We start from the raw sequence: 12,035 nt of genomic DNA, 5'->3' as shown, positions 1-12,035 counted from the left end.
TCTCTAATAGCCCTTTTCCACTAGCACCTACCTAGCTTGGCTTAACTTGACTCAGCTCGATCTTTAGACTTTCCATCAGGTGATAGTACCTGGTAACAGGTATTTTTTAGTATCTGCCCAGTAAGGTTTCCTAGGCAATCTCAAAATGTGACATATACAGATTGCATGACAGGGATTGTGCAGTCAATGGCATCACTCAATGAGTCATGAGAGTGACTCCTTCACATAATCAAAAACGTTATTTTAGAAAGACAAATTGGTGTCACAGATCACATTGAAAGGTTTGGCACAAAACACACTTACAATGCCCCAGAAGCAATGTGACTTGCCAAAGAATTCCATGAAGCTAAGAGCTTGTGATTTTAAGGGGGCTCGTCCGGGATTTGAACCCAGGACCTCTCGCACCCGAAGTAAGAATCATACGCCTAGACCAACGAGCATCAGAAGACCTGTGCTTAAGTCTGGAACTCTGAAAGGATAGACTTAAATCTGCCTTCAAATTCAAGCAGGAATGTTTTTAAGCCCTCTTCAGTATTCATTTTTGTACTTTCAGGCCTTTGCTACTGACAAGCTCCAACAGGGATGACTCCAGAGGGACTCCACACAGTGAATGAGAAAAAAGGGTTCCCAGTCATCCAGGTCATGGTAGTCTGATGAGCTTTGAAAGAAAGCAGCTGGAATTCTCTAAGTGCCTTGAAGACCTTTCACCTCTCCTCTGAGAACCTTCGTTAGATCTAAAACTAAATGTTGGAGAGTCCCAGGTATTTAAACCCCAGAGGGGGTTGTCTTTACCAGGGTTGTTGACCAACTATGAAACACATCACATGAGCCAAGGTGTGAAAAAAGGCGTGGGTAATTATCAGCAGAGGTTTCGGGTGAAACCATTATGAGACTTTGACATATGTAGTTTAACGTCTTTACACCGAAACTGAATGTCCTCAATTTCGATCAGACTTTGTGATCTCTAATAGCCCTTTTCCACTAGCACCTACCTAGCTTGGCTTAACTTGACTCAGCTCGATCTTTAGAGTTTCCATTAGGTGATAGTACCTGGTAACAGGTATTTTTTAGTATCTGCCCAGTAAGGTTTCCAAGACAATCTCAAAATGTGACATATACAGATTGCATGACAAGGATTGTGCAGTCAATGGCATCACTCAATGAGTCATGAGAGTGACTCCTTCACAAAATCAAATACGTTATTTTAGAAAGACAAATTGGTGTCACAGATCACATTGAAAGGTTTGGCACAAAACACACTTACAATGCCCCAGAAGCAATGTGACTTGCCAAAGAATTCCATGAAGCTAAGAGCTTGTGATTTTAAGGGGGCTCGTCCGGGATTTGAACCCGGGACCTCTCGCACCCGAAGCGAGAATCATACGCCTAGACCAACGAGCCACAGGAAGCCTGCCCTTAAGTCTGGAACTCTGAAAGGATAGATTTAAATCTGCCTTCAAATTCAAGCAGGAATGTTTTTAAGCCCTCTTCAGTATTCATTTTTGTACTTTCAGGCCTTTGCTACTGACAAGCTCCAACAGGGATGACTCCAGAGGGACTGCACACAGTGAATGAGAAAAAAGGGTTCCCAGTCATCCAGGTCATGGTAGTCTGATGAGCTTTGAAAGAAAGCAGCTGGAATTCTCTAAGTTCCTTGAAGACCTTTCACCTCTCCTCTGAGAACCTTCGTTAGATCTAAAACTAAATGTTGGAGAGTCCCAGGTATTTAAACCCCAGAGGGGGTTGTCTTTACCAGGGTTGTTGACCAAATATGAAACACATCACATGAGCCAAGGTGTGAAAAAAGGGGTGGGTAATTATCAGCAGAGGTTTCGGGTGAAACCATTATGAGACTTTGACATATGTAGTTTAACGTCTTTACACCGAAATTGAATGGCCTCAATTTCGATCAGACTTTGTGATCTCTAATAGCCCTTTTCCACTAGCACCTACCTAGCTTGGCTTAACTTGACTCAGCTCGATCTTTAGAGTTTCCATCAGGTGATAGTACCTGGTAACAGGTATTTTTTAGTATCTGCCCAGTAAGGTTTCCTAGGCAATCTCAAAATGTGACATATACAGATTGCATGACAGGGATTGTGCAGTCAATGGCATCACTCAATGAGTCATGAGAGTGACTCCTTCACAAAATCAAAAACGTTATTATTGAAAAAACAAATTGGTGTCACAGATCACATTGAAAGGTTTGGCAAAAAGCACATTTACAATGCCCCAGAAGAAATGTAACTTTCCAAAGGATTCCATGAAGCTCAGAGCTTGTGATTTTAAGGGGGCTCGTCCGGGATTTGAACCCGGGAACTCTCGCACCCTAAGCGAGAATCATACGCCTAGACCAACGAGCCACAGGAAGCCTGTGATTAAATCTGGAACTCTGAAAGGATAAACTTAAATCGGCCTTCAAATTCAAGCAGGAATGTTTTTAAGCCCTCTTCAGTATTCATTTTTGTACTTTCAGGCCTTTGCTACTGACAAGCTCCAACAGGGATGACTCCAGAGGGACTGCACACAGTGAATGAGAAAAAAGGGTTCCCAGTCATCCAGGTCATGGTAGTCTGATGAGCTTTGAAAGAAAGCAGCTGGAATTCTCTAAGTGCCTTGAAGACCTTTCACCTCTCCTCTGAGAACCTTCGTTAGATCTAAAACTAAATGTTGGAGAGTCCCAGGTATTTAAACCCCAGAGGGGGTTGTCTTTACCAGGGTTGTTGACCAACTATGAAACACATCACATGAGCCAAGGTGTGAAAAAAGGCGTGGGTAATTATCAGCAGAGGTTTCGGGTGAAACCATTATGAGACTTTGACATATGTAGTTTAACGTCTTTACACCGAAACTGAATGTCCTCAATTTCGATCAGACTTTGTGATCTCTAATAGCCCTTTTCCACTAGCACCTACCTAGCTTGGCTTAACTTGACTCAGCTCGATCTTTAGAGTTTCCATTAGGTGATAGTACCTGGTAACAGGTATTTTTTAGTATCTGCCCAGTAAGGTTTCCAAGACAATCTCAAAATGTGACATATACAGATTGCATGACAAGGATTGTGCAGTCAATGGCATCACTCAATGAGTCATGAGAGTGACTCCTTCACGAAATCAAAAACGTTATTATTGAAAAAACAAATTGGTGTCACAGATCACATTGAAAGGTTTGGCACAAAACACATTTACAATGCCCCAGAAGCAATGTAACTTTCCAAAGGATTCCATGAAGCTCAGAGCTTGTGATTTTAAGCGGGCTCGTCCGGGATTTGAACCCGGGACCTCTCGCACCCTAAGCGAGAATCATATGCCTAGACCAACTAGCCACGAAAGACCTGCGCTTAAGTCTGGAACTCTGAAAGGATAGACTTAAATCTGCCTTCAAATTCAAGCAGGAATGTTTTTAAGCCCTCTTCAGTATTCATTTTTGTACTTTCAGGCCTTTGCTACTGACAAGCTCCAACAGGGATGACTCCAGAGGGACTGCACACAGTGAATGAGAAAAAAGGGTTCCCAGTCATCCAGGTCATGGTAGTCTGATGAGCTTTGAAAGTAAGCAGCTGGAATTCTCTAAGTGCCTTGAAGACCTTTCACCTCTCCTCTGAGAACCTTCGTTAGATCTAAAACTAAATGTTGGAGAGTCCCAGGTATTTAAACCCCAGAGGGGGTTGTCTTTACCAGGGTTGTTGACCAACTATGAAACACATCACATGAGCCAAGGTGTGAAAAAAGGCGTGGGTAATTATCAGCAGAGGTTTCGGGTGAAACCATTATGAGACTTTGACATATGTAGTTTAACGTCTTTACACCGAAATTGAATGGCCTCAATTTCGATCAGACTTTGTGATCTCTAATAGCCCTTTTCCACTAGCACCTACCTAGCTTGGCTTAACTTGACTCAGCTCGATCTTTAGACTTTCCATCAGGTGATAGTACCTGGTAACAGGTATTTTTTAGTATCTGCCCAGTAAGGTTTCCAAGACAATCTCAAAATGTGACATATACAGATTGCATGACAAGGATTGTGCAGTCAATGGCATCACTCAATGAGTCATGAGAGTGACTCCTTCACGAAATCAAAAATGTTATTATTGAAAAAACAAATTGGTGTCACAGATCACATTGAAAGGTTTGGCAAAACGCACTTTTACAATGGCCCAGAAGAAATGTAACTTGCCAAAGGATTCCATGAAGCTAAGAGCTTGTGATTTTAAGGGGGCTCGTCCGGGATTTGAACCCGGGACCTCTCGCACCCTAAGCTAGAATCATACGCCTAGACCAACGAGCCACAGGAAGCCTGTGATTAATTCTGGAACTCTGAAAGGATAAACTTACATCGGCCTTCAAATTCAAGCAGGAATATTTTTAAGCCCTCTTCAGTATTCATTTTTGTACTTTCAGGCCTTTGCTACTGACAAGCTCCAACAGGGATGACTCCAGAGGGACTGCACACAGTGAATGAGAAAAAAGGGTTCGCAGTCATCCAGGTCATGGTAGTCTGATGAGCTTTGAAAGAAAGCAGCTGGAATTCTCTAAGTGCCTTGAAGACCTTTCACCTCTCCTCTGAGAACCTTCGTTAGATCTAAAACTAAATGTTGGAGAGTCCCAGGTATTTAAACCCCAGAGGGGGTTGTCTTTACCAGGGTTGTTGACCAACTATGAAACACATCACATGAGCCAAGGTGTGAAAAAAGGCGTGGGTAATTATCAGCAGAGGTTTCGGGTGAAACCATTATGAGACCTTGACATATGTAGTTTAACGTCTTTACACCGAAATTGAATGGCTTCAATTTCCATCAGACTTTGTGATCTCTAATAGCCCTTTTCCACTAGCACCTACCTAGCTTGGCTTAACTTGACTCAGCTCGATCTTTAGAGTTTTCATTAGGTGATAGTACCTGGTAACAGGTATTTTTTAGTATCTGCCCAATAAGGTTTCCAAGGCAATCTCAAAATGTGACATGTACAGATTGCATGACAGGGATTGTGCAGTCAATGGCATCACTCAATGAGTCATGAGAGTGACTCCTTCACAAAATCAAAAACGTTATTTTAGAAAGACAAATTGGTGTCACAGATCACATTGAAAGGTTTGGCACAAAACACACTTACAATGCCCCAGAAGCAATGTGACTTGCCAAAGAATTCCATGAAGCTAAGAGCTTGTGATTTTAAGGGGGCTCGTCCGGGATTTGAACCCGGGACCTCTCGCACCCTAAGCGAGAATCATATGCCTAGACCAACTAGCCACGAAAGACCTGCGCTTAAGTCTGGAACTCTGAAAGGATAGACTTAAATCTGCCTTCAAATTCAAGCAGGAATGTTTTTAAGCCCTCTTCAGTATTCATTTTTGTACTTTCAGGCCTTTGCTACTGACAAGCTCCAACAGGGATGACTCCAGAGGGACTGCACACAGTGAATGAGAAAAAAGGGTTCCCAGTCATCCAGGTCATGGTAGTCTGATGAGCTTTGAAAGTAAGCAGCTGGAATTCTCTAAGTGCCTTGAAGACCTTTCACCTCTCCTCTGAGAACCTTCGTTAGATCTAAAACTAAATGTTGGAGAGTCCCAGGTATTTAAACCCCAGAGGGGGTTGTCTTTACCAGGGTTGTTGACCAAATATGAAACACATCACATGAGCCAAGGTGTGAAAAAAGGCGTGGGTAATTATCAGCAGAGGTTTCGGGTGAAACCATTATGAGACTTTGACATATGTAGTTTAACGTCTTTACACCGAAATTGAATGGCCTCAATTTCGATCAGACTTTGTGATCTCTAATAGCCCTTTTCCACTAGCACCTACCTAGCTTGGCTTAACTTGACTCAGCTCGATCTTTAGACTTTCCATCAGGTGATAGTACCTGGTAACAGGTATTTTTTAGTATCTGCCCAGTAAGTTTTCCTAGGCAATCTCAAAATGTGACATATACAGATTGCATGACAGGGATTGTGCAGTCAATGGCATCACTCAATGAGTCATGAGAGTGACTCCTTCACAAAATCAAAAACGTTATTATTGAAAAAACAAATTGGTGTCAAAGATCACATTGAAAGGTTTGGCAAAAAGCACATTTACAATGCCCCAGAAGAAATGTGACTTGCCAAAGGATTCCATGAAGCTCAGAGCTTGTGATTTTAAGGGGGCTCGTCCGGGATTTGAACCCGGGACCTCTCGCACCCGAAGCGAGAATCATACGCCTAGACCAACGAGCCACAGAAGACCTGCTCTTAAGTCTGGAACTCTGAAAGGATAGACTTAAATCTGCCTTCAAATTCAAGCAGGAATGTTTTTAAGCCCTCTTCAGTATTCATTTTTGTACTTTCAGGCCTTTGCTACTGACAAGCTCCAACAGGGATGACTCCAGAGGGACTCCACACAGTGAATGAGAAAAAAGGGTTCCCAGTCATCCAGGTCATGGTAGTCTGATGAGCTTTGAAAGAAAGCAGCTGGAATTCTCTAAGTGCCTTGAAGACCTTTCACCTCTCCTCTGAGAACCTTCGTTAGATCTAAAACTAAATGTTGGACAGTCCCAGGTATTTAAACCCCAGAGGGGGTTGTCTTTACCAGGGTTTTTGACCAACTATGAAACACATCACATGAGCCAAGGTGTGAAAAAAGGCGTGGGTAATTATCAGCAGAGGTTTCGGGTGAAACCATTATGAGACTTTGACATATGTAGTTTAACGTCTTTACACCGAAATTGAATGGCCTCAATTTCGATCAGACTTTGTGATCTCTAATAGCCCTTTTCCACTAGCACCTACCTAGCTTGGCTTAACTTGACTCAGCTCGATCTTTAGACTTTCCATTAGGTGATAGTACCTGGTAACAGGTATTTTTTAGTATCTGCCCAGTAAGGTTTCCAAGACAATCTCAAAATGTGACATATACAGATTGCATGACAAGGATTGTGCAGTCAATGGCATCACTCAATGAGTCATGAGAGTGACTCCTTCACAAAATCAAAAACGTTATTTTAGAAAGACAAATTGGTGTCACAGATCACATTGAAAGGTTTGGCACAAAACACACTTACAATGCCCCAGAAGCAATGTGACTTGCCAAAGAATTCCATGAAGCTAAGAGCTTGTGATTTTAAGGGGACTCGTCCGGGATTTGAACCCGGGACCTCTTGCACCCGAAAAAAGAATCATACGCCTAGACCAACTAGCCACAAAAGACCTGCGCTTAAGTCTGGAACTCTGAAAGGATAAACTTAAATCGGCCTTCAAATTCAAGCAGGAATATTTTTAAGCCCTCTTCAGTATTCATTTTTGTACTTTCAGGCCTTTGCTACTGACAAGCTCCAACAGGGATGACTCCAGAGGGACTGCACACAGTGAATGAGAAAAAAGGGTTCCCAGTCATCCAGGTCATGGTAGTCTGATGAGCTTTGAAAGAAAGCAGCTGGAATTCTCTAAGTTCCTTGAAGACCTTTCACCTCTCCTCTGAGAACCTTCGTTAGATCTAAAACTAAATGTTGGAGAGTCCCAGGTATTTAAACCCCAGAGGGGGTTGTCTTTACCAGGGTTGTTGACCAACTATGAAACACATCACATGAGCCAAGGTGTGAAAAAAGGCGTGGGTAATTATCAGCAGAGGTTTCGGGTGAAACCATTATGAGACTTTGACATATGTAGTTTAACGTCTTTACACCGAAACTGAATGTCCTCAATTTCGATCAGACTTTGTGATCTCTAATAGCCCTTTTCCACTAGCACCTACCTAGCTTGGCTTAACTTGACTCAGCTCGATCTTTAAAGTTTCCATTAGGTGATAGTACCTGGTAACAGGTATTTTTTAGTATCTGCCCAGTAAGGTTTCCAAGACAATCTCAAAATGTGACATATACAGATTGCATGACAAGGATTGTGCAGTCAATGGCATCACTCAATGAGTCATGAGAGTGACTCCTTCACAAAATCAAAAACGTTATTTTAGAAAGACAAATTGGTGTCACAGATCACATTGAAAGGTTTGGCACAAAACACACTTACAATGCCCCAGAAGCAATGTGACTTGCCAAAGAATTCCATGAAGCTAAGAGCTTGTGATTTTAAGGGGGCTCGTCCGGGATTTGAACCCGGGACCTCTCGCACCCGAAGCGAGAATCATACGCCTAGACCAACGAGCCACAGAAGACCTGCGCTTAAGTCTGGAACTCTGAAAGGATAGACTTAAATCTGCCTTCAAATTCAAGCAGGAATGTTTTTAAGCCCTCTTCAGTATTCATTTTTGTACTTTCAGGCCTTTGCTACTGACAAGCTCCAACAGGGATGACTCCAGAGGGACTCCACACAGTGAATGAGAAAAAAGGGTTCCCAGTCATCCAGGTCATGGTAGTCTGATGAGCTTTGAAAGAAAGCAGCTGGAATTCTCTAAGTGCCTTGAAGACCTTTCACCTCTCCTCTGAGAACCTTCGTTAGATCTAAAACTAAATGTTGGACAGTCCCAGGTATTTAAACCCCAGAGGGGGTTGTCTTTACCAGGGTTGTTGACCAACTATGAAACACATCACATGAGCCAAGGTGTGAAAAAAGGCGTGGGTAATTATCAGCAGAGGTTTCGGGTGAAACCATTATGAGACTTTGACATATGTAGTTTAACGTCTTTACACCGAAATTGAATGGCCTCAATTTCGATCAGACTTTGTGATCTCTAATAGCCCTTTTCCACTAGCACCTACCTAGCTTGGCTTAACTTGACTCAGCTCGATCTTTAGACTTTCCATCAGGTGATAGTACCTGGTAACAGGTATTTTTTAGTATCTGCCCAGTAAGGTTTCCTAGGCAATCTCAAAATGTGACATATACAGATTGCATGACAGGGATTGTGCAGTCAATGGCATCACTCAATGAGTCATGAGAGTGACTCCTTCACAAAATCAAAAACGTTATTATTGAAAAAACAAATTGGTGTCACAGATCACATTGAAAGGTTTGGCAAAAAGCACATTTACAATGCCCCAGAAGAAATGTAACTTTCCAAAGGATTCCATGAAGCTCAGAGCTTGTGATTTTAAGGGGGCTCGTCCGGGATTTGAACCCGGGACCTCTCGCACCCTAAGCGAGAATCATACGCCTAGACCAACGAGCCACAGGAAGCCTGTGATTAAGTCTGGAACTCTGAAAGGATAAACTTAAATCGGCCTTCAAATTCAAGCAGGAATATTTTTAAGCCCTCTTCAGTATTCATTTTTGTACTTTCAGGCCTTTGCTACTGACAAGCTCCAACAGGGATGACTCCAGAGGGACTGCACACAGTGAATGAGAAAAAGGGGTTCCCAGTCATCCAGGTCATGGTAGTCTGATGAGCTTTGAAAGAAAGCAGCTGGAATTCTCTAAGTGCCTTGAAGACCTTTCACCTCTCCTCTGAGAACCTTCGTTAGATCTAAAACTAAATGTTGGAGAGTCCCAGGTATTTAAACCCCAGAGGGGGTTGTCTTTACCAGGGTTGTTGACCAACTATGAAACACATCACATGAGCCAAGGTGTGAAAAAAGGCGTGGGTAATTATCAGCAGAGGTTTCGGGTGAAACCATTATGAGACTTTGACATATGTAGTTTAACGTCTTTACACCGAAACTGAATGTCCTCAATTTCGATCAGACTTTGTGATCTCTAATAGCCCTTTTCCACTAGCACCTACCTAGCTTGGCTTAACTTGACTCAGCTCGATCTTTAGAGTTTCCATTAGGTGATAGTACCTGGTAACAGGTATTTTTTAGTATCTGCCCAGTAAGGTTTCCAAGACAATCTCAAAATGTGACATATACAGATTGCATGACAAGGATTGTGCAGTCAATGGCATCACTCAATGAGTCATGAGAGTGACTCCTTCACGAAATCAAAAACGTTATTATTGAAAAAACAAATTGGTGTCACAGATCACATTGAAAGGTTTGGCAAAAAGCACATTTACAATGCCCCAGAAGAAATGTAACTTGCCAAAGGATTCCATGAAGCTAAGAGCTTGTGATTTTAAGGGGGCTCGTCCGGGATTTGAACCCGGGACCTCTTGCACCCTAAGCGAGAATCATACGCCTAGACCAACGAGCCACAGGAAGCCTGTGATTAAGTCTGGAACTCTGAAAGGATAAACTTAAATCGGCCTTCAAATTCAAGCAGGAATATTTTTAAGCCCTCTTCAGTATTCATTTTTGTACTTTCAGGCCTTTGCTACTGACAAGCTCCAACAGGGATGACTCCAGAGGGACTGCACACAGTGAATGAGAAAAAAGGGTTCCCAGTCATCCAGGTCATGGTAGTCTGATGAGCTTTGAAAGAAAGCAGCTGGAATTCTCTAAGTGCCTTGAAGACCTTTCACCTCTCCTCTGAGAACCTTCGTTAGATCTAAAACTAAATGTTGGAGAGTCCCAGGTATTTAAACCCCAGAGGGGGTTGTCTTTACCAGGGTTGTTGACCAACTATGAAACACATCACATGAGCCAAGGTGTGAAAAAAGGCGTGGGTAATTATCAGCAGAGGTTTCGGGTGAAACCATTATGAGATCTTGACATATGTAGTTTAACGTCTTTACACCGAAATTGAATGGCCTCAATTTCGATCAGACTTTGTGATCTCTAATAGCCCTTTTCCACTAGCACCTACCTAGCTTGGCTTAACTTGACTCAGCTTGATCTTTAGAGTTTCCATTAGGTGATAGTACCTGGTAACAGGTATTTTTTAGTATCTGCCCAGTAAGGTTTCCTAGGCAATCTCAAAATGTGACATATACAGATTGCATGACAGGGATTGTGCAGTCAATGGCATCACTCAATGAGTCATGAGAGTGACTCCTTCACGAAATCAAAAATGTTATTATTGAAAAAACAAATTGGTGTCACAGATCACATTGAAAGGTTTGGCAAAACGCACTTTTACAATGGCCCAGAAGAAATGTAACTTGCCAAAGGATTCCATGAAGCTAAGAGCTTGTGATTTTAAGGGGGCTCGTCCAGGATTTGAACCCGGGACCTCTCGCACCCTAAGCTAGAATCATACGCCTAGACCAACGAGCCACAGGAAGCCTGTGATTAATTCTGGAACTCTGAAAGGATAAACTTACATCGGCCTTCAAATTCAAGCAGGAATATTTTTAAGCCCTCTTCAGTATTCATTTTTGTACTTTCAGGCCTTTGCTACTGACAAGCTCCAACAGGGATGACTCCAGAGGGACTGCACACAGTGAATGAGAAAAAAGGGTTCGCAGTCATCCAGGTCATGGTAGTCTGATGAGCTTTGAAAGAAAGCAGCTGGAATTCTCTAAGTGCCTTGAAGACCTTTCACCTCTCCTCTGAGAACCTTCGTTAGATCTAAAACTAAATGTTGGAGAGTCCCAGGTATTTAAACCCCAGAGGGGGTTGTCTTTACCAGGGTTGTTGACCAACTATGAAACACATCACATGAGCCAAGGTGTGAAAAAAGGCGTGGGTAATTATCAGCAGAGGTTTCGGGTGAAACCATTATGAGACCTTGACATATGTAGTTTAACGTCTTTACACCGAAATTGAATGGCTTCAATTTCCATCAGACTTTGTGATCTCTAATAGCCCTTTTCCACTAGCACCTACCTAGCTTGGCTTAACTTGACTCAGCTCGATCTTTAGAGTTTTCATTAGGTGATAGTACCTGGTAACAGGTATTTTTTAGTATCTGCCCAATAAGGTTTCCAAGGCAATCTCAAAATGTGACATGTACAGATTGCATGACAGGGATTGTGCAGTCAATGGCATCACTCAATGAGTCATGAGAGTGACTCCTTCACAAAATCAAAAACGTTATTTTAGAAAGACAAATTGGTGTCACAGATCACATTGAAAGGTTTGGCACAAAACACACTTACAATGCCCCAGAAGCAATGTGACTTGCCAAAGAATTCCATGAAGCTCAGAGCTTGTGATTTTAAGGGGGCTCGTCCGGGATTTGAACCCGGGACCTCTCGCACCCGAAGCGAGAATCATACGCCTAGACCAACGAGCCACAGAAGACCTGCGCTTAAGTCTGGAACTCTGAAAGGATAGACTTAAATCTGCCTT

The 12,035-nt window shown here is 42.6% G+C and overlaps 6 non-coding genes across 6 annotated transcripts; all 6 read right to left on the bottom strand.

Moving 5' to 3' along the window:
* Window positions 1-1,329: 1,329 nt before the first annotated feature.
* On the bottom strand, window positions 1,330-1,401 carry trnap-cgg (transfer RNA proline (anticodon CGG)). The gene has a single exon. It is a non-coding gene; the product is annotated as a tRNA-Pro (tRNA).
* An 890-nt stretch (window positions 1,402-2,291) lies between these two features.
* trnap-agg (transfer RNA proline (anticodon AGG)) lies at window positions 2,292-2,363 on the bottom strand. Its single transcript has one exon. It is a non-coding gene; the product is annotated as a tRNA-Pro (tRNA).
* Window positions 2,364-6,138: 3,775 nt separating this feature from the next.
* On the bottom strand, window positions 6,139-6,210 carry trnap-cgg (transfer RNA proline (anticodon CGG)). The gene has a single exon. It is a non-coding gene; the product is annotated as a tRNA-Pro (tRNA).
* Window positions 6,211-8,060: 1,850 nt separating this feature from the next.
* trnap-cgg (transfer RNA proline (anticodon CGG)) lies at window positions 8,061-8,132 on the bottom strand. Its single transcript has one exon. It is a non-coding gene; the product is annotated as a tRNA-Pro (tRNA).
* An 890-nt stretch (window positions 8,133-9,022) lies between these two features.
* On the bottom strand, window positions 9,023-9,094 carry trnap-agg (transfer RNA proline (anticodon AGG)). Its single transcript has one exon. It is a non-coding gene; the product is annotated as a tRNA-Pro (tRNA).
* Window positions 9,095-11,907: 2,813 nt separating this feature from the next.
* trnap-cgg (transfer RNA proline (anticodon CGG)) lies at window positions 11,908-11,979 on the bottom strand. Its single transcript has one exon. It is a non-coding gene; the product is annotated as a tRNA-Pro (tRNA).
* Window positions 11,980-12,035: the final 56 nt, after the last annotated feature.

Source organism: Perissodus microlepis, chromosome 18, assembly GCF_051167445.1.
Source record: "Perissodus microlepis isolate ML-2025 ecotype Zambia chromosome 18, ASM5116744v1, whole genome shotgun sequence".
In the NCBI taxonomy this organism is placed as follows: Eukaryota; Metazoa; Chordata; class Actinopteri; order Cichliformes; family Cichlidae; genus Perissodus; species Perissodus microlepis.
This window is presented reverse-complemented; position numbering and strand designations above follow the sequence as displayed.